Source organism: Amblyomma maculatum, unplaced genomic scaffold (genome assembly GCF_055883805.1).
Source record: "Amblyomma maculatum isolate TAMU_Amacu unplaced genomic scaffold, ASM5588380v1 scaffold_23, whole genome shotgun sequence".
NCBI lineage: Eukaryota > Metazoa > Arthropoda > Arachnida > Ixodida > Ixodidae > Amblyomma > Amblyomma maculatum.
Window position 1 is genome coordinate 2,833,928 of NW_028146748.1, and position 27,235 is coordinate 2,861,162.

Below are 27,235 nucleotides of genomic sequence, written 5' to 3' on the forward strand. Positions count from 1 at the left end.
TAATACTAATTATTTACATTTGCGTAAATATAATTACCAATTACTTCCACACTGTAAAACCAACCACAATGGCTAGGTAAACTATTATTACTAATTATTTACAGTTGCGAAAATATAATTACTAATTATTACCACACTGTAAAACCAACCACATTGGCTAGATAAACAATTATTACTAATTATTTATAGTTGCATAGTATACTTACTAATTATTACCACACTCTGTAAAACCAACCACATTGGCTACATAAACAATTATTAATAATTATTTACAGTTGCGTAAATAATTATTACTAATTATTGACAGTTGCGTGAATATAATTACTAATTATAACCACACTCTGTAAAACCAACCACAATTGCTAGGTAAACTATTATTACTAATTATTTACAGTTGCGTAAATATAATTACTAATTATTACCACACTGTAAAACCAACCACAATGGCTAGGTAAACTTTTATTACTAATTATTTATAGTTGCATAGTATACTTACTAATTATTACCACACTCTGTAAAACCAACCACATTGGCTACATAAACAATTATTAATAATTATTTACAGTTGCGTAAATAATTACTACACTCTGTAAAACCAACCACATTGGCTAGGTAAACAATTATTACTAATTATTTACAGTTGCGTAAATATAATTACTAATTATTACCACACTGTAAAACCAACCACAATGGCTAGGTAAACTTTTAATACTAATTATTTACATTTGCGTAAATATAATTACCAATTACTTCCACACTCTGCAAAACCAACCACAATGGCTAGGTAAACTATTATTACTAATTATTTACAGTTGCGAAAATATAATTACTAATTATTACCACACTGTAAAACCAACCACATTGGCTAGATAAACAATTATTACTAATTATTTATAGTTGCATAGTATACTTACTAATTATTACCACACTCTGTAAAACCAACCACATTGGCTACATAAACAATTATTAATAATTATTTACAGTTGCGTAAATAATTATTACTAATTATTGACAGTTGCGTGAATATAATTACTAATTATAACCACACTCTGTAAAACCAACCACAATTGCTAGGTAAACTATTATTACTAATTATTTACAGTTGCGTAAATATAATTACTAATTATTACCACACTGTAAAACCAACCACAATGGCTAGGTAAACTTTTAATACTAATTATTTACATTTGCGTAAATATAATTACCAATTACTTCCACACTCTGCAAAACCAACCACAATGGCTAGGTAAACTATTATTACTAATTATTTACAGTTGCGAAAATATAATTACTAATTATTACCACACTGTAAAACCAACCACATTGGCTAGATAAACAATTATTACTAATTATTTATAGTTGCATAGTATACTTACTAATTATTACCACACTCTGTAAAACCAACCACATTGGCTACATAAACAATTATTAATAATTATTTACAGTTGCGTAAATAATTATTACTAATTATTGACAGTTGCGTGAATATAATTACTAATTATAACCACACTCTGTAAAACCAACCACAATTGCTAGGTAAACTATTATTACTAATTATTTACAGTTGCGTAAATATAATTACTAATTATTACCACACTGTAAAACCAACCACAATGGCTAGGTAAACTTTTATTACTAATTATTTATAGTTGCATAGTATACTTACTAATTATTACCACACTCTGTAAAACCAACCACATTGGCTACATAAACAATTATTAATAATTATTTACAGTTGCGTAAATAATTACTACACTCTGTAAAACCAACCACATAACAGTAAAAGTCGGAAAAAAAAGTCGGAAAAAAAAGTCGGAAAAAAAAGTCGGAAAAAAAAGTCGGAAAAAAAAAGTCCAAAAATTTCTAGAACAAAACAAAGCAGTTTTTCTGTTTTTTTTTTCAATTGTGCCTTCTCCCCCCAAAAGGGGGAGATGCTGGGCCGGTCCCGGAAGTAGTGCAGTACCGGGTCGACCCGTGGCGGAGTTGGAGCAAGCCCCGAACACTCCGCCGCGCTACAAAAATCAGTTTAATATCATGGGTACAATTAGAACCCGTAACAGATATTAAGCTGTTAAGAACAGATACTACACTTTGATCTTAGCCAAAAGGCCGAGAAGCGATAAATTGACAAGGAACTGCAGTTCGATCCCATCAAAAATGTATGCCCAAGTGGTGCCACTTATCGGTTGTTGCAGAAACAGCGTCGGTCCACCGTTTTTTGTTTGTAGCACTTGAGCTATGGTTTACCAAATCTCGACACATCCCTTGAAGGGGATTCTTAATCAAACCATTCTTTATTGCCTCAAATAATGGACTCACATGCAATGACATGCGGAAAAAGTAACCCAAGGTGTCACTGCATGCACGAGGCGCCCAACAATGCAATAAGACAGGCATTGAGAGGATTGCTGTGTTAGGCACATGGATAGCAGTGAGCTCGAATGAAAAAAGTTAGTTGGCCTCATCTTTGAGTTGTGATTGTCCTCCCCCAAAAACCGTGAGTCGCTTAGCTAGTCCCGGAAGTAGTGCAGTACCGGGTAGACCCGTGGCAGAGGTACAGCAAGCCCAGAATGCTCTGCCGCATTACAAAAAATAGTATAATATCAGGGTTACAAATTACAACTGGCAACTGATATCAAGCTGTTAAAACAGTGTTTTCCAGAAATGTTTTGTACATTTGCAAGCAATGCTTTATTGCAGATACCTACTGCTATTAAGGCAAAAGCCTTTATTGCCTCATAGTTGTCGTTAGCAAAAGTGTCACATTTTTGCCACAGCACTTATTGGTCGCGAAGGGAAGACGTCGTGGAGGTGTCGACCAATCACAGAGCAACACCACAGTATGTGCAAATGCATAGCTTATATGTCCATATGTCAATCAATGAGCAGTTACTAATTAAAAAGGAAATAAATAAGTAAATAATTATTTATATGCTATGTCCTGGTTATTGCACTAATTACTCAATATTGGCTAGGTAAACAATTATTACTAATTATTTACAGTTGCGTAAATATAATTACTAATTATTACCACACTGTAAAACCAACCACAATGGCTAGGTAAACTTTTAATACTAATTATTTACATTTGCGTAAATATAATTACCAATTACTTCCACACTGTAAAACCAACCACAATGGCTAGGTAAACTATTATTACTAATTATTTACAGTTGCGAAAATATAATTACTAATTATTACCACACTGTAAAACCAACCACATTGGCTAGATAAACAATTATTACTAATTATTTATAGTTGCATAGTATACTTACTAATTATTACCACACTCTGTAAAACCAACCACATTGGCTACATAAACAATTATTAATAATTATTTACAGTTGCGTAAATAATTATTACTAATTATTGACAGTTGCGTGAATATAATTACTAATTATAACCACACTCTGTAAAACCAACCACAATTGCTAGGTAAACTATTATTACTAATTATTTACAGTTGCGTAAATATAATTACTAATTATTACCACACTGTAAAACCAACCACAATGGCTAGGTAAACTTTTATTACTAATTATTTATAGTTGCATAGTATACTTACTAATTATTACCACACTCTGTAAAACCAACCACATTGGCTACATAAACAATTATTAATAATTATTTACAGTTGCGTAAATAATTACTACACTCTGTAAAACCAACCACATTGGCTAGGTAAACAATTATTACTAATTATTTACAGTTGCGTAAATATAATTACTAATTATTACCACACTGTAAAACCAACCACAATGGCTAGGTAAACTTTTAATACTAATTATTTACATTTGCGTAAATATAATTACCAATTACTTCCACACTCTGCAAAACCAACCACAATGGCTAGGTAAACTATTATTACTAATTATTTACAGTTGCGAAAATATAATTACTAATTATTACCACACTGTAAAACCAACCACATTGGCTAGATAAACAATTATTACTAATTATTTATAGTTGCATAGTATACTTACTAATTATTACCACACTCTGTAAAACCAACCACATTGGCTACATAAACAATTATTAATAATTATTTACAGTTGCGTAAATAATTATTACTAATTATTGACAGTTGCGTGAATATAATTACTAATTATAACCACACTCTGTAAAACCAACCACAATTGCTAGGTAAACTATTATTACTAATTATTTACAGTTGCGTAAATATAATTACTAATTATTACCACACTGTAAAACCAACCACAATGGCTAGGTAAACTTTTAATACTAATTATTTACATTTGCGTAAATATAATTACCAATTACTTCCACACTGTAAAACCAACCACAATGGCTAGGTAAACTATTATTACTAATTATTTACAGTTGCGAAAATATAATTACTAATTATTACCACACTGTAAAACCAACCACATTGGCTAGATAAACAATTATTACTAATTATTTATAGTTGCATAGTATACTTACTAATTATTACCACACTCTGTAAAACCAACCACATTGGCTACATAAACAATTATTAATAATTATTTACAGTTGCGTAAATAATTATTACTAATTATTGACAGTTGCGTGAATATAATTACTAATTATAACCACACTCTGTAAAACCAACCACAATTGCTAGGTAAACTATTATTACTAATTATTTACAGTTGCGTAAATATAATTACTAATTATTACCACACTGTAAAACCAACCACAATGGCTAGGTAAACTTTTATTACTAATTATTTATAGTTGCATAGTATACTTACTAATTATTACCACACTCTGTAAAACCAACCACATTGGCTACATAAACAATTATTAATAATTATTTACAGTTGCGTAAATAATTACTACACTCTGTAAAACCAACCACATAACAGTAAAAGTCGGAAAAAAAAGTCGGAAAAAAAAGTCGGAAAAAAAAGTCGGAAAAAAAAGTCGGAAAAAAAAAGTCCAAAAATTTCTAGAACAAAACAAAGCAGTTTTTCTGTTTTTTTTTCAATTGTGCCTTCTCCCCCCAAAAGGGGGAGATGCTGGGCCGGTCCCGGAAGTAGTGCAGTACCGGGTCGACCCGTGGCGGAGTTGGAGCAAGCCCCGAACACTCCGCCGCGCTACAAAAATCAGTTTAATATCATGGGTACAATTAGAACCCGTAACAGATATTAAGCTGTTAAGAACAGATACTACACTTTGATCTTAGCCAAAAGGCCGAGAAGCGATAAATTGACAAGGAACTGCAGTTCGATCCCATCAAAAATGTATGCCCAAGTGGTGCCACTTATCGGTTGTTGCAGAAACAGCGTCGGTCCACCGTTTTTTGTTTGTAGCACTTGAGCTATGGTTTACCAAATCTCGACACATCCCTTGAAGGGGATTCTTAATCAAACCATTCTTTATTGCCTCAAATAATGGACTCACATGCAATGACATGCGGAAAAAGTAACCCAAGGTGTCACTGCATGCACGAGGCGCCCAACAATGCAATAAGACAGGCATTGAGAGGATTGCTGTGTTAGGCACATGGATAGCAGTGAGCTCGAATGAAAAAAGTTAGTTGGCCTCATCTTTGAGTTGTGATTGTCCTCCCCCAAAAACCGTGAGTCGCTTAGCTAGTCCCGGAAGTAGTGCAGTACCGGGTAGACCCGTGGCAGAGGTACAGCAAGCCCAGAATGCTCTGCCGCATTACAAAAAATAGTATAATATCAGGGTTACAAATTACAACTGGCAACTGATATCAAGCTGTTAAAACAGTGTTTTCCAGAAATGTTTTGTACATTTGCAAGCAATGCTTTATTGCAGATACCTACTGCTATTAAGGCAAAAGCCTTTATTGCCTCATAGTTGTCGTTAGCAAAAGTGTCACATTTTTGCCACAGCACTTATTGGTCGCGAAGGGAAGACGTCGTGGAGGTGTCGACCAATCACAGAGCAACACCACAGTATGTGCAAATGCATAGCTTATATGTCCATATGTCAATCAATGAGCAGTTACTAATTAAAAAGGAAATAAATAAGTAAATAATTATTTATATGCTATGTCCTGGTTATTGCACTAATTACTCAATATTGGCTAGGTAAACAATTATTACTAATTATTTACAGTTGCGTAAATATAATTACTAATTATTACCACACTGTAAAACCAACCACAATGGCTAGGTAAACTTTTAATACTAATTATTTACATTTGCGTAAATATAATTACCAATTACTTCCACACTGTAAAACCAACCACAATGGCTAGGTAAACTATTATTACTAATTATTTACAGTTGCGAAAATATAATTACTAATTATTACCACACTGTAAAACCAACCACATTGGCTAGATAAACAATTATTACTAATTATTTATAGTTGCATAGTATACTTACTAATTATTACCACACTCTGTAAAACCAACCACATTGGCTACATAAACAATTATTAATAATTATTTACAGTTGCGTAAATAATTATTACTAATTATTGACAGTTGCGTGAATATAATTACTAATTATAACCACACTCTGTAAAACCAACCACAATTGCTAGGTAAACTATTATTACTAATTATTTACAGTTGCGTAAATATAATTACTAATTATTACCACACTGTAAAACCAACCACAATGGCTAGGTAAACTTTTATTACTAATTATTTATAGTTGCATAGTATACTTACTAATTATTACCACACTCTGTAAAACCAACCACATTGGCTACATAAACAATTATTAATAATTATTTACAGTTGCGTAAATAATTACTACACTCTGTAAAACCAACCACATTGGCTAGGTAAACAATTATTACTAATTATTTACAGTTGCGTAAATATAATTACTAATTATTACCACACTGTAAAACCAACCACAATGGCTAGGTAAACTTTTAATACTAATTATTTACATTTGCGTAAATATAATTACCAATTACTTCCACACTCTGCAAAACCAACCACAATGGCTAGGTAAACTATTATTACTAATTATTTACAGTTGCGAAAATATAATTACTAATTATTACCACACTGTAAAACCAACCACATTGGCTAGATAAACAATTATTACTAATTATTTATAGTTGCATAGTATACTTACTAATTATTACCACACTCTGTAAAACCAACCACATTGGCTACATAAACAATTATTAATAATTATTTACAGTTGCGTAAATAATTATTACTAATTATTGACAGTTGCGTGAATATAATTACTAATTATAACCACACTCTGTAAAACCAACCACAATTGCTAGGTAAACTATTATTACTAATTATTTACAGTTGCGTAAATATAATTACTAATTATTACCACACTGTAAAACCAACCACAATGGCTAGGTAAACTTTTAATACTAATTATTTACATTTGCGTAAATATAATTACCAATTACTTCCACACTGTAAAACCAACCACAATGGCTAGGTAAACTATTATTACTAATTATTTACAGTTGCGAAAATATAATTACTAATTATTACCACACTGTAAAACCAACCACATTGGCTAGATAAACAATTATTACTAATTATTTATAGTTGCATAGTATACTTACTAATTATTACCACACTCTGTAAAACCAACCACATTGGCTACATAAACAATTATTAATAATTATTTACAGTTGCGTAAATAATTATTACTAATTATTGACAGTTGCGTGAATATAATTACTAATTATAACCACACTCTGTAAAACCAACCACAATTGCTAGGTAAACTATTATTACTAATTATTTACAGTTGCGTAAATATAATTACTAATTATTACCACACTGTAAAACCAACCACAATGGCTAGGTAAACTTTTATTACTAATTATTTATAGTTGCATAGTATACTTACTAATTATTACCACACTCTGTAAAACCAACCACATTGGCTACATAAACAATTATTAATAATTATTTACAGTTGCGTAAATAATTACTACACTCTGTAAAACCAACCACATAACAGTAAAAGTCAGAAAAAAAAGTCGGAAAAAAAAGTCGGAAAAAAAAGTCGGAAAAAAAAAGTCCAAAAATTTCTAGAACAAAACAAAGCAGTTTTTCTGTTTTTTTTTCAATTGTGCCTTCTCCCCCCAAAAGGGGGAGATGCTGGGCCGGTCCCGGAAGTAGTGCAGTACCGGGTCGACCCGTGGCGGAGTTGGAGCAAGCCCCGAACACTCCGCCGCGCTACAAAAATCAGTTTAATATCATGGGTACAATTAGAACCCGTAACAGATATTAAGCTGTTAAGAACAGATACTACACTTTGATCTTAGCCAAAAGGCCGAGAAGCGATAAATTGACAAGGAACTGCAGTTCGATCCCATCAAAAATGTATGCCCAAGTGGTGCCACTTATCGGTTGTTGCAGAAACAGCGTCGGTCCACCGTTTTTTGTTTGTAGCACTTGAGCTATGGTTTACCAAATCTCGACACATCCCTTGAAGGGGATTCTTAATCAAACCATTCTTTATTGCCTCAAATAATGGACTCACATGCAATGACATGCGGAAAAAGTAACCCAAGGTGTCACTGCATGCACGAGGCGCCCAACAATGCAATAAGACAGGCATTGAGAGGATTGCTGTGTTAGGCACATGGATAGCAGTGAGCTCGAATGAAAAAAGTTAGTTGGCCTCATCTTTGAGTTGTGATTGTCCTCCCCCAAAAACCGTGAGTCGCTTAGCTAGTCCCGGAAGTAGTGCAGTACCGGGTAGACCCGTGGCAGAGGTACAGCAAGCCCAGAATGCTCTGCCGCATTACAAAAAATAGTATAATATCAGGGTTACAAATTACAACTGGCAACTGATATCAAGCTGTTAAAACAGTGTTTTCCAGAAATGTTTTGTACATTTGCAAGCAATGCTTTATTGCAGATACCTACTGCTATTAAGGCAAAAGCCTTTATTGCCTCATAGTTGTCGTTAGCAAAAGTGTCACATTTTTGCCACAGCACTTATTGGTCGCGAAGGGAAGACGTCGTGGAGGTGTCGACCAATCACAGAGCAACACCACAGTATGTGCAAATGCATAGCTTATATGTCCATATGTCAATCAATGAGCAGTTACTAATTAAAAAGGAAATAAATAAGTAAATAATTATTTATATGCTATGTCCTGGTTATTGCACTAATTACTCAATATTGGCTAGGTAAACAATTATTACTAATTATTTACAGTTGCGTAAATATAATTACTAATTATTACCACACTGTAAAACCAACCACAATGGCTAGGTAAACTTTTAATACTAATTATTTACATTTGCGTAAATATAATTACCAATTACTTCCACACTGTAAAACCAACCACAATGGCTAGGTAAACTATTATTACTAATTATTTACAGTTGCGAAAATATAATTACTAATTATTACCACACTGTAAAACCAACCACATTGGCTAGATAAACAATTATTACTAATTATTTATAGTTGCATAGTATACTTACTAATTATTACCACACTCTGTAAAACCAACCACATTGGCTACATAAACAATTATTAATAATTATTTACAGTTGCGTAAATAATTATTACTAATTATTGACAGTTGCGTGAATATAATTACTAATTATAACCACACTCTGTAAAACCAACCACAATTGCTAGGTAAACTATTATTACTAATTATTTACAGTTGCGTAAATATAATTACTAATTATTACCACACTGTAAAACCAACCACAATGGCTAGGTAAACTTTTATTACTAATTATTTATAGTTGCATAGTATACTTACTAATTATTACCACACTCTGTAAAACCAACCACATTGGCTACATAAACAATTATTAATAATTATTTACAGTTGCGTAAATAATTACTACACTCTGTAAAACCAACCACATTGGCTAGGTAAACAATTATTACTAATTATTTACAGTTGCGTAAATATAATTACTAATTATTACCACACTGTAAAACCAACCACAATGGCTAGGTAAACTTTTAATACTAATTATTTACATTTGCGTAAATATAATTACCAATTACTTCCACACTCTGCAAAACCAACCACAATGGCTAGGTAAACTATTATTACTAATTATTTACAGTTGCGAAAATATAATTACTAATTATTACCACACTGTAAAACCAACCACATTGGCTAGATAAACAATTATTACTAATTATTTATAGTTGCATAGTATACTTACTAATTATTACCACACTCTGTAAAACCAACCACATTGGCTACATAAACAATTATTAATAATTATTTACAGTTGCGTAAATAATTATTACTAATTATTGACAGTTGCGTGAATATAATTACTAATTATAACCACACTCTGTAAAACCAACCACAATTGCTAGGTAAACTATTATTACTAATTATTTACAGTTGCGTAAATATAATTACTAATTATTACCACACTGTAAAACCAACCACAATGGCTAGGTAAACTTTTAATACTAATTATTTACATTTGCGTAAATATAATTACCAATTACTTCCACACTCTGCAAAACCAACCACAATGGCTAGGTAAACTATTATTACTAATTATTTACAGTTGCGAAAATATAATTACTAATTATTACCACACTGTAAAACCAACCACATTGGCTAGATAAACAATTATTACTAATTATTTATAGTTGCATAGTATACTTACTAATTATTACCACACTCTGTAAAACCAACCACATTGGCTACATAAACAATTATTAATAATTATTTACAGTTGCGTAAATAATTATTACTAATTATTGACAGTTGCGTGAATATAATTACTAATTATAACCACACTCTGTAAAACCAACCACAATTGCTAGGTAAACTATTATTACTAATTATTTACAGTTGCGTAAATATAATTACTAATTATTACCACACTGTAAAACCAACCACAATGGCTAGGTAAACTTTTATTACTAATTATTTATAGTTGCATAGTATACTTACTAATTATTACCACACTCTGTAAAACCAACCACATTGGCTACATAAACAATTATTAATAATTATTTACAGTTGCGTAAATAATTACTACACTCTGTAAAACCAACCACATAACAGTAAAAGTCGGAAAAAAAAGTCGGAAAAAAAAGTCGGAAAAAAAAGTCGGAAAAAAAAGTCGGAAAAAAAAGTCGGAAAAAAAAAGTCCAAAAATTTCTAGAACAAAACAAAGCAGTTTTTCTGTTTTTTTTCAATTGTGCCTTCTCCCCCCAAAAGGGGGAGATGCTGGGCCGGTCCCGGAAGTAGTGCAGTACCGGGTCGACCCGTGGCGGAGTTGGAGCAAGCCCCGAACACTCCGCCGCGCTACAAAAATCAGTTTAATATCATGGGTACAATTAGAACCCGTAACAGATATTAAGCTGTTAAGAACAGATACTACACTTTGATCTTAGCCAAAAGGCCGAGAAGCGATAAATTGACAAGGAACTGCAGTTCGATCCCATCAAAAATGTATGCCCAAGTGGTGCCACTTATCGGTTGTTGCAGAAACAGCGTCGGTCCACCGTTTTTTGTTTGTAGCACTTGAGCTATGGTTTACCAAATCTCGACACATCCCTTGAAGGGGATTCTTAATCAAACCATTCTTTATTGCCTCAAATAATGGACTCACATGCAATGACATGCGGAAAAAGTAACCCAAGGTGTCACTGCATGCACGAGGCGCCCAACAATGCAATAAGACAGGCATTGAGAGGATTGCTGTGTTAGGCACATGGATAGCAGTGAGCTCGAATGAAAAAAGTTAGTTGGCCTCATCTTTGAGTTGTGATTGTCCTCCCCCAAAAACCGTGAGTCGCTTAGCTAGTCCCGGAAGTAGTGCAGTACCGGGTAGACCCGTGGCAGAGGTACAGCAAGCCCAGAATGCTCTGCCGCATTACAAAAAATAGTATAATATCAGGGTTACAAATTACAACTGGCAACTGATATCAAGCTGTTAAAACAGTGTTTTCCAGAAATGTTTTGTACATTTGCAAGCAATGCTTTATTGCAGATACCTACTGCTATTAAGGCAAAAGCCTTTATTGCCTCATAGTTGTCGTTAGCAAAAGTGTCACATTTTTGCCACAGCACTTATTGGTCGCGAAGGGAAGACGTCGTGGAGGTGTCGACCAATCACAGAGCAACACCACAGTATGTGCAAATGCATAGCTTATATGTCCATATGTCAATCAATGAGCAGTTACTAATTAAAAAGGAAATAAATAAGTAAATAATTATTTATATGCTATGTCCTGGTTATTGCACTAATTACTCAATATTGGCTAGGTAAACAATTATTACTAATTATTTACAGTTGCGTAAATATAATTACTAATTATTACCACACTGTAAAACCAACCACAATGACTAGGTAAACTTTTAATACTAATTATTTACATTTGCGTAAATATAATTACCAATTACTTCCACACTGTAAAACCAACCACAATGGCTAGGTAAACTATTATTACTAATTATTTACAGTTGCGAAAATATAATTACTAATTATTACCACACTGTAAAACCAACCACATTGGCTAGATAAACAATTATTACTAATTATTTATAGTTGCATAGTATACTTACTAATTATTACCACACTCTGTAAAACCAACCACATTGGCTACATAAACAATTATTAATAATTATTTACAGTTGCGTAAATAATTATTACTAATTATTGACAGTTGCGTGAATATAATTACTAATTATAACCACACTCTGTAAAACCAACCACAATTGCTAGGTAAACTATTATTACTAATTATTTACAGTTGCGTAAATATAATTACTAATTATTACCACACTGTAAAACCAACCACAATGGCTAGGTAAACTTTTATTACTAATTATTTATAGTTGCATAGTATACTTACTAATTATTACCACACTCTGTAAAACCAACCACATTGGCTACATAAACAATTATTAATAATTATTTACAGTTGCGTAAATAATTACTACACTCTGTAAAACCAACCACATTGGCTAGGTAAACAATTATTACTAATTATTTACAGTTGCGTAAATATAATTACTAATTATTACCACACTGTAAAACCAACCACAATGGCTAGGTAAACTTTTAATACTAATTATTTACATTTGCGTAAATATAATTACCAATTACTTCCACACTCTGCAAAACCAACCACAATGGCTAGGTAAACTATTATTACTAATTATTTACAGTTGCGAAAATATAATTACTAATTATTACCACACTGTAAAACCAACCACATTGGCTAGATAAACAATTATTACTAATTATTTATAGTTGCATAGTATACTTACTAATTATTACCACACTCTGTAAAACCAACCACATTGGCTACATAAACAATTATTAATAATTATTTACAGTTGCGTAAATAATTATTACTAATTATTGACAGTTGCGTGAATATAATTACTAATTATAACCACACTCTGTAAAACCAACCACAATTGCTAGGTAAACTATTATTACTAATTATTTACAGTTGCGTAAATATAATTACTAATTATTACCACACTGTAAAACCAACCACAATGGCTAGGTAAACTTTTAATACTAATTATTTACATTTGCGTAAATATAATTACCAATTACTTCCACACTGTAAAACCAACCACAATGGCTAGGTAAACTATTATTACTAATTATTTACAGTTGCGAAAATATAATTACTAATTATTACCACACTGTAAAACCAACCACATTGGCTAGATAAACAATTATTACTAATTATTTATAGTTGCATAGTATACTTACTAATTATTACCACACTCTGTAAAACCAACCACATTGGCTACATAAACAATTATTAATAATTATTTACAGTTGCGTAAATAATTATTACTAATTATTGACAGTTGCGTGAATATAATTACTAATTATAACCACACTCTGTAAAACCAACCACAATTGCTAGGTAAACTATTATTACTAATTATTTACAGTTGCGTAAATATAATTACTAATTATTACCACACTGTAAAACCAACCACAATGGCTAGGTAAACTTTTATTACTAATTATTTATAGTTGCATAGTATACTTACTAATTATTACCACACTCTGTAAAACCAACCACATTGGCTACATAAACAATTATTAATAATTATTTACAGTTGCGTAAATAATTACTACACTCTGTAAAACCAACCACATAACAGTAAAAGTCGGAAAAAAAAGTCGGAAAAAAAAGTCGGAAAAAAAAGTCGGAAAAAAAAGTCGGAAAAAAAAAGTCCAAAAATTTCTAGAACAAAACAAAGCAGTTTTTCTGTTTTTTTTTCAATTGTGCCTTCTCCCCCCAAAAGGGGGAGATGCTGGGCCGGTCCCGGAAGTAGTGCAGTACCGGGTCGACCCGTGGCGGAGTTGGAGCAAGCCCCGAACACTCCGCCGCGCTACAAAAATCAGTTTAATATCATGGGTACAATTAGAACCCGTAACAGATATTAAGCTGTTAAGAACAGATACTACACTTTGATCTTAGCCAAAAGGCCGAGAAGCGATAAATTGACAAGGAACTGCAGTTCGATCCCATCAAAAATGTATGCCCAAGTGGTGCCACTTATCGGTTGTTGCAGAAACAGCGTCGGTCCACCGTTTTTTGTTTGTAGCACTTGAGCTATGGTTTACCAAATCTCGACACATCCCTTGAAGGGGATTCTTAATCAAACCATTCTTTATTGCCTCAAATAATGGACTCACATGCAATGACATGCGGAAAAAGTAACCCAAGGTGTCACTGCATGCACGAGGCGCCCAACAATGCAATAAGACAGGCATTGAGAGGATTGCTGTGTTAGGCACATGGATAGCAGTGAGCTCGAATGAAAAAAGTTAGTTGGCCTCATCTTTGAGTTGTGATTGTCCTCCCCCAAAAACCGTGAGTCGCTTAGCTAGTCCCGGAAGTAGTGCAGTACCGGGTAGACCCGTGGCAGAGGTACAGCAAGCCCAGAATGCTCTGCCGCATTACAAAAAATAGTATAATATCAGGGTTACAAATTACAACTGGCAACTGATATCAAGCTGTTAAAACAGTGTTTTCCAGAAATGTTTTGTACATTTGCAAGCAATGCTTTATTGCAGATACCTACTGCTATTAAGGCAAAAGCCTTTATTGCCTCATAGTTGTCGTTAGCAAAAGTGTCACATTTTTGCCACAGCACTTATTGGTCGCGAAGGGAAGACGTCGTGGAGGTGTCGACCAATCACAGAGCAACACCACAGTATGTGCAAATGCATAGCTTATATGTCCATATGTCAATCAATGAGCAGTTACTAATTAAAAAGGAAATAAATAAGTAAATAATTATTTATATGCTATGTCCTGGTTATTGCACTAATTACTCAATATTGGCTAGGTAAACAATTATTACTAATTATTTACAGTTGCGTAAATATAATTACTAATTATTACCACACTGTAAAACCAACCACAATGGCTAGGTAAACTTTTAATACTAATTATTTACATTTGCGTAAATATAATTACCAATTACTTCCACACTGTAAAACCAACCACAATGGCTAGGTAAACTATTATTACTAATTATTTACAGTTGCGAAAATATAATTACTAATTATTACCACACTGTAAAACCAACCACATTGGCTAGATAAACAATTATTACTAATTATTTATAGTTGCATAGTATACTTACTAATTATTACCACACTCTGTAAAACCAACCACATTGGCTACATAAACAATTATTAATAATTATTTACAGTTGCGTAAATAATTATTACTAATTATTGACAGTTGCGTGAATATAATTACTAATTATAACCACACTCTGTAAAACCAACCACAATTGCTAGGTAAACTATTATTACTAATTATTTACAGTTGCGTAAATATAATTACTAATTATTACCACACTGTAAAACCAACCACAATGGCTAGGTAAACTTTTATTACTAATTATTTATAGTTGCATAGTATACTTACTAATTATTACCACACTCTGTAAAACCAACCACATTGGCTACATAAACAATTATTAATAATTATTTACAGTTGCGTAAATAATTACTACACTCTGTAAAACCAACCACATTGGCTAGGTAAACAATTATTACTAATTATTTACAGTTGCGTAAATATAATTACTAATTATTACCACACTGTAAAACCAACCACAATGGCTAGGTAAACTTTTAATACTAATTATTTACATTTGCGTAAATATAATTACCAATTACTTCCACACTCTGCAAAACCAACCACAATGGCTAGGTAAACTATTATTACTAATTATTTACAGTTGCGAAAATATAATTACTAATTATTACCACACTGTAAAACCAACCACATTGGCTAGATAAACAATTATTACTAATTATTTATAGTTGCATAGTATACTTACTAATTATTACCACACTCTGTAAAACCAACCACATTGGCTACATAAACAATTATTAATAATTATTTACAGTTGCGTAAATAATTATTACTAATTATTGACAGTTGCGTGAATATAATTACTAATTATAACCACACTCTGTAAAACCAACCACAATTGCTAGGTAAACTATTATTACTAATTATTTACAGTTGCGTAAATATAATTACTAATTATTACCACACTGTAAAACCAACCACAATGGCTAGGTAAACTTTTAATACTAATTATTTACATTTGCGTAAATATAATTACCAATTACTTCCACACTGTAAAACCAACCACAATGGCTAGGTAAACTATTATTACTAATTATTTACAGTTGCGAAAATATAATTACTAATTATTACCACACTGTAAAACCAACCACATTGGCTAGATAAACAATTATTACTAATTATTTATAGTTGCATAGTATACTTACTAATTATTACCACACTCTGTAAAACCAACCACATTGGCTACATAAACAATTATTAATAATTATTTACAGTTGCGTAAATAATTATTACTAATTATTGACAGTTGCGTGAATATAATTACTAATTATAACCACACTCTGTAAAACCAACCACAATTGCTAGGTAAACTATTATTACTAATTATTTACAGTTGCGTAAATATAATTACTAATTATTACCACACTGTAAAACCAACCACAATGGCTAGGTAAACTTTTATTACTAATTATTTATAGTTGCATAGTATACTTACTAATTATTACCACACTCTGTAAAACCAACCACATTGGCTACATAAACAATTATTAATAATTATTTACAGTTGCGTAAATAATTACTACACTCTGTAAAACCAACCACATAACAGTAAAAGTCAGAAAAAAAAGTCGGAAAAAAAAGTCGGAAAAAAAAGTCGGAAAAAAAAAGTCCAAAAATTTCTAGAACAAAACAAAGCAGTTTTTCTGTTTTTTTTTCAATTGTGCCTTCTCCCCCCAAAAGGGGGAGATGCTGGGCCGGTCCCGGAAGTAGTGCAGTACCGGGTCGACCCGTGGCGGAGTTGGAGCAAGCCCCGAACACTCCGCCGCGCTACAAAAATCAGTTTAATATCATGGGTACAATTAGAACCCGTAACAGATATTAAGCTGTTAAGAACAGATACTACACTTTGATCTTAGCCAAAAGGCCGAGAAGCGATAAATTGACAAGGAACTGCAGTTCGATCCCATCAAAAATGTATGCCCAAGTGGTGCCACTTATCGGTTGTTGCAGAAACAGCGTCGGTCCACCGTTTTTTGTTTGTAGCACTTGAGCTATGGTTTACCAAATCTCGACACATCCCTTGAAGGGGATTCTTAATCAAACCATTCTTTATTGCCTCAAATAATGGACTCACATGCAATGACATGCGGAAAAAGTAACCCAAGGTGTCACTGCATGCACGAGGCGCCCAACAATGCAATAAGACAGGCATTGAGAGGATTGCTGTGTTAGGCACATGGATAGCAGTGAGCTCGAATGAAAAAAGTTAGTTGGCCTCATCTTTGAGTTGTGATTGTCCTCCCCCAAAAACCGTGAGTCGCTTAGCTAGTCCCGGAAGTAGTGCAGTACCGGGTAGACCCGTGGCAGAGGTACAGCAAGCCCAGAATGCTCTGCCGCATTACAAAAAATAGTATAATATCAGGGTTACAAATTACAACTGGCAACTGATATCAAGCTGTTAAAACAGTGTTTTCCAGAAATGTTTTGTACATTTGCAAGCAATGCTTTATTGCAGATACCTACTGCTATTAAGGCAAAAGCCTTTATTGCCTCATAGTTGTCGTTAGCAAAAGTGTCACATTTTTGCCACAGCACTTATTGGTCGCGAAGGGAAGACGTCGTGGAGGTGTCGACCAATCACAGAGCAACACCACAGTATGTGCAAATGCATAGCTTATATGTCCATATGTCAATCAATGAGCAGTTACTAATTAAAAAGGAAATAAATAAGTAAATAATTATTTATATGCTATGTCCTGGTTATTGCACTAATTACTCAATATTGGCTAGGTAAACAATTATTACTAATTATTTACAGTTGCGTAAATATAATTACTAATTATTACCACACTGTAAAACCAACCACAATGGCTAGGTAAACTTTTAATACTAATTATTTACATTTGCGTAAATATAATTACCAATTACTTCCACACTGTAAAACCAACCACAATGGCTAGGTAAACTATTATTACTAATTATTTACAGTTGCGAAAATATAATTACTAATTATTACCACACTGTAAAACCAACCACATTGGCTAGATAAACAATTATTACTAATTATTTATAGTTGCATAGTATACTTACTAATTATTACCACACTCTGTAAAACCAACCACATTGGCTACATAAACAATTATTAATAATTATTTACAGTTGCGTAAATAATTATTACTAATTATTGACAGTTGCGTGAATATAATTACTAATTATAACCACACTCTGTAAAACCAACCACAATTGCTAGGTAAACTATTATTACTAATTATTTACAGTTGCGTAAATATAATTACTAATTATTACCACACTGTAAAACCAACCACAATGGCTAGGTAAACTTTTATTACTAATTATTTATAGTTGCATAGTATACTTACTAATTATTACCACACTCTGTAAAACCAACCACATTGGCTACATAAACAATTATTAATAATTATTTACAGTTGCGTAAATAATTACTACACTCTGTAAAACCAACCACATTGGCTAGGTAAACAATTATTACTAATTATTTACAGTTGCGTAAATATAATTACTAATTATTACCACACTGTAAAACCAACCACAATGGCTAGGTAAACTTTTAATACTAATTATTTACATTTGCGTAAATATAATTACCAATTACTTCCACACTCTGCAAAACCAACCACAATGGCTAGGTAAACTATTATTACTAATTATTTACAGTTGCGAAAATATAATTACTAATTATTACCACACTGTAAAACCAACCACATTGGCTAGATAAACAATTATTACTAATTATTTATAGTTGCATAGTATACTTACTAATTATTACCACACTCTGTAAAACCAACCACATTGGCTACATAAACAATTATTAATAATTATTTACAGTTGCGTAAATAATTATTACTAATTATTGACAGTTGCGTGAATATAATTACTAATTATAACCACACTCTGTAAAACCAACCACAATTGCTAGGTAAACTATTATTACTAATTATTTACAGTTGCGTAAATATAATTACTAATTATTACCACACTGTAAAACCAACCACAATGGCTAGGTAAACTTTTAATACTAATTATTTACATTTGCGTAAATATAATTACCAATTACTTCCACACTCTGCAAAACCAACCACAATGGCTAGGTAAACTATTATTACTAATTATTTACAGTTGCGAAAATATAATTACTAATTATTACCACACTGTAAAACCAACCACATTGGCTAGATAAACAATTATTACTAATTATTTATAGTTGCATAGTATACTTACTAATTATTACCACACTCTGTAAAACCAACCACATTGGCTACATAAACAATTATTAATAATTATTTACAGTTGCGTAAATAATTATTACTAATTATTGACAGTTGCGTGAATATAATTACTAATTATAACCACACTCTGTAAAACCAACCACAATTGCTAGGTAAACTATTATTACTAATTATTTACAGTTGCGTAAATATAATTACTAATTATTACCACACTGTAAAACCAACCACAATGGCTAGGTAAACTTTTATTACTAATTATTTATAGTTGCATAGTATACTTACTAATTATTACCACACTCTGTAAAACCAACCACATTGGCTACATAAACAATTATTAATAATTATTTACAGTTGCGTAAATAATTACTACACTCTGTAAAACCAACCACATAACAGTAAAAGTCGGAAAAAAAAGTCGGAAAAAAAAGTCGGAAAAAAAAGTCGGAAAAAAAAGTCGGAAAAAAAAGTCGGAAAAAAAAAGTCCAAAAATTTCTAGAACAAAACAAAGCAGTTTTTCTGTTTTTTTTCAATTGTGCCTTCTCCCCCCAAAAGGGGGAGATGCTGGGCCGGTCCCGGAAGTAGTGCAGTACCGGGTCGACCCGTGGCGGAGTTGGAGCAAGCCCCGAACACTCCGCCGCGCTACAAAAATCAGTTTAATATCATGGGTACAATTAGAACCCGTAACAGATATTAAGCTGTTAAGAACAGATACTACACTTTGATCTTAGCCAAAAGGCCGAGAAGCGATAAATTGACAAGGAACTGCAGTTCGATCCCATCAAAAATGTATGCCCAAGTGGTGCCACTTATCGGTTGTTGCAGAAACAGCGTCGGTCCACCGTTTTTTGTTTGTAGCACTTGAGCTATGGTTTACCAAATCTCGACACATCCCTTGAAGGGGATTCTTAATCAAACCATTCTTTATTGCCTCAAATAATGGACTCACATGCAATGACATGCGGAAAAAGTAACCCAAGGTGTCACTGCATGCACGAGGCGCCCAACAATGCAATAAGACAGGCATTGAGAGGATTGCTGTGTTAGGCACATGGATAGCAGTGAGCTCGAATGAAAAAAGTTAGTTGGCCTCATCTTTGAGTTGTGATTGTCCTCCCCCAAAAACCGTGAGTCGCTTAGCTAGTCCCGGAAGTAGTGCAGTACCGGGTAGACCCGTGGCAGAGGTACAGCAAGCCCAGAATGCTCTGCCGCATTACAAAAAATAGTATAATATCAGGGTTACAAATTACAACTGGCAACTGATATCAAGCTGTTAAAACAGTGTTTTCCAGAAATGTTTTGTACATTTGCAAGCAATGCTTTATTGCAGATACCTACTGCTATTAAGGCAAAAGCCTTTATTGCCTCATAGTTGTCGTTAGCAAAAGTGTCACATTTTTGCCACAGCACTTATTGGTCGCGAAGGGAAGACGTCGTGGAGGTGTCGACCAATCACAGAGCAACACCACAGTATGTGCAAATGCATAGCTTATATGTCCATATGTCAATCAATGAGCAGTTACTAATTAAAAAGGAAATAAATAAGTAAATAATTATTTATATGCTATGTCCTGGTTATTGCACTAATTACTCAATATTGGCTAGGTAAACAATTATTACTAATTATTTACAGTTGCGTAAATATAATTACTAATTATTACCACACTGTAAAACCAACCACAATGACTAGGTAAACTTTTAATACTAATTATTTACATTTGCGTAAATATAATTACCAATTACTTCCACACTGTAAAACCAACCACAATGGCTAGGTAAACTATTATTACTAATTATTTACAGTTGCGAAAATATAATTACTAATTATTACCACACTGTAAAACCAACCACATTGGCTAGATAAACAATTATTACTAATTATTTATAGTTGCATAGTATACTTACTAATTATTACCACACTCTGTAAAACCAACCACATTGGCTACATAAACAATTATTAATAATTATTTACAGTTGCGTAAATAATTATTACTAATTATTGACAGTTGCGTGAATATAATTACTAATTATAACCACACTCTGTAAAACCAACCACAATTGCTAGGTAAACTATTATTACTAATTATTTACAGTTGCGTAAATATAATTACTAATTATTACCACACTGTAAAACCAACCACAATGGCTAGGTAAACTTTTATTACTAATTATTTATAGTTGCATAGTATACTTACTAATTATTACCACACTCTGTAAAACCAACCACATTGGCTACATAAACAATTATTAATAATTATTTACAGTTGCGTAAATAATTACTACACTCTGTAAAACCAACCACATTGGCTAGGTAAACAATTATTACTAATTATTTACAGTTGCGTAAATATAATTACTAATTATTACCACACTGTAAAACCAACCACAATGGCTAGGTAAACTTTTAATACTAATTATTTACATTTGCGTAAATATAATTACCAATTACTTCCACACTCTGCAAAACCAACCACAATGGCTAGGTAAACTATTATTACTAATTATTTACAGTTGCGAAAATATAATTACTAATTATTACCACACTGTAAAACCAACCACATTGGCTAGATAAACAATTATTACTAATTATTTATAGTTGCATAGTATACTTACTAATTATTACCACACTCTGTAAAACCAACCACATTGGCTACATAAACAATTATTAATAATTATTTACAGTTGCGTAAATAATTATTACTAATTATTGACAGTTGCGTGAATATAATTACTAATTATAACCACACTCTGTAAAACCAACCACAATTGCTAGGTAAACTATTATTACTAATTATTTACAGTTGCGTAAATATAATTACTAATTATTACCACACTGTAAAACCAACCACAATGGCTAGGTAAACTTTTAATACTAATTATTTACATTTGCGTAAATATAATTACCAATTACTTCCACACTGTAAAACCAACCACAATGGCTAGGTAAACTATTATTACTAATTATTTACAGTTGCGAAAATATAATTACTAATTATTACCACACTGTAAAACCAACCACATTGGCTAGATAAACAATTATTACTAATTATTTATAGTTGCATAGTATACTTACTAATTATTACCACACTCTGTAAAACCAACCACATTGGCTACATAAACAATTATTAATAATTATTTACAGTTGCGTAAATAATTATTACTAATTATTGACAGTTGCGTGAATATAATTACTAATTATAACCACACTCTGTAAAACCAACCACAATTGCTAGGTAAACTATTATTACTAATTATTTACAGTTGCGTAAATATAATTACTAATTATTACCACACTGTAAAACCAACCACAATGGCTAGGTAAACTTTTATTACTAATTATTTATAGTTGCATAGTATACTTACTAATTATTACCACACTCTGTAAAACCAACCACATTGGCTACATAAACAATTATTAATAATTATTTACAGTTGCGTAAATAATTACTACACTCTGTAAAACCAACCACATAACAGTAAAAGTCGGAAAAAAAAGTCGGAAAAAAAAGTCGGAAAAAAAAGTCGGAAAAAAAAGTCGGAAAAAAAAGTCGGAAAAAAAAAGTCCAAAAATTTCTAGAACAAAACAAAGCAGTTTTTCTGTTTTTTTTTCAATTGTGCCTTCTCCCCCCAAAAGGGGGAGATGCTGGGCCGGTCCCGGAAGTAGTGCAGTACCGGGTCGACCCGTGGCGGAGTTGGAGCAAGCCCCGAACACTCCGCCGCGCTACAAAAATCAGTTTAATATCATGGGTACAATTAGAACCCGTAACAGATATTAAGCTGTTAAGAACAGATACTACACTTTGATCTTAGCCAAAAGGCCGAGAAGCGATAAATTGACAAGGAACTGCAGTTCGATCCCATCAAAAATGTATGCCCAAGTGGTGCCACTTATCGGTTGTTGCAGAAACAGCGTCGGTCCACCGTTTTTTGTTTGTAGCACTTGAGCTATGGTTTACCAAATCTCGACACATCCCTTGAAGGGGATTCTTAATCAAACCATTCTTTATTGCCTCAAATAATGGACTCACATGCAATGACATGCGGAAAAAGTAACCCAAGGTGTCACTGCATGCACGAGGCGCCCAACAATGCAATAAGACAGGCATTGAGAGGATTGCTGTGTTAGGCACATGGATAGCAGTGAGCTCGAATGAAAAAAGTTAGTTGGCCTCATCTTTGAGTTGTGATTGTCCTCCCCCAAAAACCGTGAGTCGCTTAGCTAGTCCCGGAAGTAGTGCAGTACCGGGTAGACCCGTGGCAGAGGTACAGCAAGCCCAGAATGCTCTGCCGCATTACAAAAAATAGTATAATATCAGGGTTACAAATTACAACTGGCAACTGATATCAAGCTGTTAAAACAGTGTTTTCCAGAAATGTTTTGTACATTTGCAAGCAATGCTTTATTGCAGATACCTACTGCTATTAAGGCAAAAGCCTTTATTGCCTCATAGTTGTCGTTAGCAAAAGTGTCACATTTTTGCCACAGCACTTATTGGTCGCGAAGGGAAGACGTCGTGGAGGTGTCGACCAATCACAGAGCAACACCACAGTATGTGCAAATGCATAGCTTATATGTCCATATGTCAATCAATGAGCAGTTACTAATTAAAAAGGAAATAAATAAGTAAATAATTATTTATATGCTATGTCCTGGTTATTGCACTAATTACTCAATATTGGCTAGGTAAACAATTATTACTAATTATTTACAGTTGCGTAAATATAATTACTAATTATTACCACACTGTAAAACCAACCACAATGGCTAGGTAAACTTTTAATACTAATTATTTACATTTGCGTAAATATAATTACCAATTACTTCCACACTGTAAAACCAACCACAATGGCTAGGTAAACTATTATTACTAATTATTTACAGTTGCGAAAATATAATTACTAATTATTACCACACTGTAAAACCAACCACATTGGCTAGATAAACAATTATTACTAATTATTTATAGTTGCATAGTATACTTACTAATTATTACCACACTCTGTAAAACCAACCACATTGGCTACATAAACAATTATTAATAATTATTTACAGTTGCGTAAATAATTATTACTAATTATTGACAGTTGCGTGAATATAATTACTAATTATAACCACACTCTGTAAAACCAACCACAATTGCTAGGTAAACTATTATTACTAATTATTTACAGTTGCGTAAATATAATTACTAATTATTACCACACTGTAAAACCAACCACAATGGCTAGGTAAACTTTTATTACTAATTATTTATAGTTGCATAGTATACTTACTAATTATTACCACACTCTGTAAAACCAACCACATTGGCTACATAAACAATTATTAATAATTATTTACAGTTGCGTAAATAATTACTACACTCTGTAAAACCAACCACATTGGCTAGGTAAACAATTATTACTAATTATTTACAGTTGCGTAAATATAATTACTAATTATTACCACACTGTAAAACCAACCACAATGGCTAGGTAAACTTTTAATACTAATTATTTACATTTGCGTAAATATAATTACCAATTACTTCCACACTCTGCAAAACCAACCACAATGGCTAGGTAAACTATTATTACTAATTATTTACAGTTGCGAAAATATAATTACTAATTATTACCACACTGTAAAACCAACCACATTGGCTAGATAAACAATTATTACTAATTATTTATAGTTGCATAGTATACTTACTAATTATTACCACACTCTGTAAAACCAACCACATTGGCTACATAAACAATTATTAATAATTATTTACAGTTGCGTAAATAATTATTACTAATTATTGACAGTTGCGTGAATATAATTACTAATTATAACCACACTCTGTAAAACCAACCACAATTGCTAGGTAAACTATTATTACTAATTATTTACAGTTGCGTAAATATAATTACTAATTATTACCACACTGTAAAACCAACCACAATGGCTAGGTAAACTTTTAATACTAATTATTTACATTTGCGTAAATATAATTACCAATTACTTCCACACTCTGCAAAACCAACCACAATGGCTAGGTAAACTATTATTACTAATTATTTACAGTTGCGAAAATATAATTACTAATTATTACCACACTGTAAAACCAACCACATTGGCTAGATAAACAATTATTACTAATTATTTATAGTTGCATAGTATACTTACTAATTATTACCACACTCTGTAAAACCAACCACATTGGCTACATAAACAATTATTAATAATTATTTACAGTTGCGTAAATAATTATTACTAATTATTGACAGTTGCGTGAATATAATTACTAATTATAACCACACTCTGTAAAACCAACCACAATTGCTAGGTAAACTATTATTACTAATTATTTACAGTTGCGTAAATATAATTACTAATTATTACCACACTGTAAAACCAACCACAATGGCTAGGTAAACTTTTATTACTAATTATTTATAGTTGCATAGTATACTTACTAATTATTACCACACTCTGTAAAACCAACCACATTGGCTACATAAACAATTATTAATAATTATTTACAGTTGCGTAAATAATTACTACACTCTGTAAAACCAACCACATAACAGTAAAAGTCGGAAAAAAAAGTCGGAAAAAAAAGTCGGAAAAAAAAGTCGGAAAAAAAAGTCGGAAAAAAAAGTCGGAAAAAAAAAGTCCAAAAATTTCTAGAACAAAACAAAGCAGTTTTTCTGTTTTTTTTCAATTGTGCCTTCTCCCCCCAAAAGGGGGAGATGCTGGGCCGGTCCCGGAAGTAGTGCAGTACCGGGTCGACCCGTGGCGGAGTTGGAGCAAGCCCCGAACACTCCGCCGCGCTACAAAAATCAGTTTAATATCATGGGTACAATTAGAACCCGTAACAGATATTAAGCTGTTAAGAACAGAGTGTTTTTCAGAAATGTTTTGTACATTTCCTAGCAGTTTTATTGCAGACACCTACTGTTGTTGTTCATTCCTTTTTAGGGGAAATCTCATCTGTAAAGTTTTATTCCTGCTGTGGGGTGAGTGTATTGTTGTGCATGTAGGAAGTCTTTCTAACTCGAGCTGCTGAAGTCCACCGAAGTGCGAGCCCTTCAATTTGCAGCTACGTGTTTAGCATAGACTTCACGAGAAGCTGCGATGGTATCGCTCACCGCCAGCTTCTTGAAGAGACGCATGTAGCGTTTGCTACAGAGGCGCCTCATCACTTTGTCATTGTTGGGGTCCCAGGAGCCCAGGGCCCCAACAACGACTGCCTCAATGCTGACCCGCTGGAATTTCCGGAGCAGGTATTGGCGAACGGGTTCGTACTTGGCGACCTTACTCTCCCGTGCAGCATCGAAGGCGGTTTTGCGATTGTCAAAGGGGCATGTGACATCAATGACAATCGCCGTTTCCCCGCGCGCCAGAACAAGATCTGGGCGGAGGTTCGTGTCACCCACGGGCCGGTTCTCATGGGTGACGGTGAATCGCTTCTCAGCGGCTGTCTTCAGCCGGTCGAC

At 32.8% G+C, this 27,235-nt stretch overlaps 8 non-coding genes and 9 pseudogenes across 8 annotated transcripts; all 17 read right to left on the minus strand.

Annotated features, from left to right (window-relative positions):
* Positions 1 to 1,929: 1,929 nt before the first annotated feature.
* LOC146171272 (U2 spliceosomal RNA) lies at positions 1,930 to 2,121 on the minus strand. Its single transcript, XR_014702892.1, has one exon. It is a non-coding gene; the product is annotated as a U2 spliceosomal RNA (small nuclear RNA).
* A 379-nt stretch (positions 2,122 to 2,500) lies between these two features.
* LOC146171273 (U2 spliceosomal RNA) lies at positions 2,501 to 2,671 on the minus strand (annotated as a pseudogene).
* Positions 2,672 to 4,995: 2,324 nt separating this feature from the next.
* On the minus strand, positions 4,996 to 5,187 carry LOC146171274 (U2 spliceosomal RNA). Its single transcript, XR_014702902.1, has one exon. It is a non-coding gene; the product is annotated as a U2 spliceosomal RNA (small nuclear RNA).
* Positions 5,188 to 5,566: 379 nt separating this feature from the next.
* On the minus strand, positions 5,567 to 5,737 carry LOC146171275 (U2 spliceosomal RNA; annotated as a pseudogene).
* A 2,311-nt stretch (positions 5,738 to 8,048) lies between these two features.
* Positions 8,049 to 8,240, minus strand: LOC146171276 (U2 spliceosomal RNA). Its single transcript, XR_014702907.1, has one exon. It is a non-coding gene; the product is annotated as a U2 spliceosomal RNA (small nuclear RNA).
* Positions 8,241 to 8,619: 379 nt separating this feature from the next.
* LOC146171277 (U2 spliceosomal RNA) lies at positions 8,620 to 8,790 on the minus strand (annotated as a pseudogene).
* Positions 8,791 to 11,128: 2,338 nt separating this feature from the next.
* On the minus strand, positions 11,129 to 11,320 carry LOC146171278 (U2 spliceosomal RNA). The gene has a single exon (XR_014702909.1). It is a non-coding gene; the product is annotated as a U2 spliceosomal RNA (small nuclear RNA).
* A 379-nt stretch (positions 11,321 to 11,699) lies between these two features.
* On the minus strand, positions 11,700 to 11,870 carry LOC146171279 (U2 spliceosomal RNA; annotated as a pseudogene).
* Positions 11,871 to 14,194: 2,324 nt separating this feature from the next.
* Positions 14,195 to 14,386, minus strand: LOC146171280 (U2 spliceosomal RNA). The gene has a single exon (XR_014702911.1). It is a non-coding gene; the product is annotated as a U2 spliceosomal RNA (small nuclear RNA).
* A 379-nt stretch (positions 14,387 to 14,765) lies between these two features.
* On the minus strand, positions 14,766 to 14,936 carry LOC146171281 (U2 spliceosomal RNA; annotated as a pseudogene).
* Positions 14,937 to 17,247: 2,311 nt separating this feature from the next.
* Positions 17,248 to 17,439, minus strand: LOC146171282 (U2 spliceosomal RNA). The gene has a single exon (XR_014702913.1). It is a non-coding gene; the product is annotated as a U2 spliceosomal RNA (small nuclear RNA).
* A 379-nt stretch (positions 17,440 to 17,818) lies between these two features.
* On the minus strand, positions 17,819 to 17,989 carry LOC146171283 (U2 spliceosomal RNA; annotated as a pseudogene).
* Positions 17,990 to 20,327: 2,338 nt separating this feature from the next.
* On the minus strand, positions 20,328 to 20,519 carry LOC146171284 (U2 spliceosomal RNA). Its single transcript, XR_014702914.1, has one exon. It is a non-coding gene; the product is annotated as a U2 spliceosomal RNA (small nuclear RNA).
* Positions 20,520 to 20,898: 379 nt separating this feature from the next.
* LOC146171285 (U2 spliceosomal RNA) lies at positions 20,899 to 21,069 on the minus strand (annotated as a pseudogene).
* A 2,337-nt stretch (positions 21,070 to 23,406) lies between these two features.
* On the minus strand, positions 23,407 to 23,598 carry LOC146171286 (U2 spliceosomal RNA). Its single transcript, XR_014702916.1, has one exon. It is a non-coding gene; the product is annotated as a U2 spliceosomal RNA (small nuclear RNA).
* A 379-nt stretch (positions 23,599 to 23,977) lies between these two features.
* LOC146171287 (U2 spliceosomal RNA) lies at positions 23,978 to 24,148 on the minus strand (annotated as a pseudogene).
* A 2,338-nt stretch (positions 24,149 to 26,486) lies between these two features.
* LOC146171288 (U2 spliceosomal RNA) lies at positions 26,487 to 26,659 on the minus strand (annotated as a pseudogene).
* Between the last annotated feature and the right edge of the window lie 576 nt (positions 26,660 to 27,235).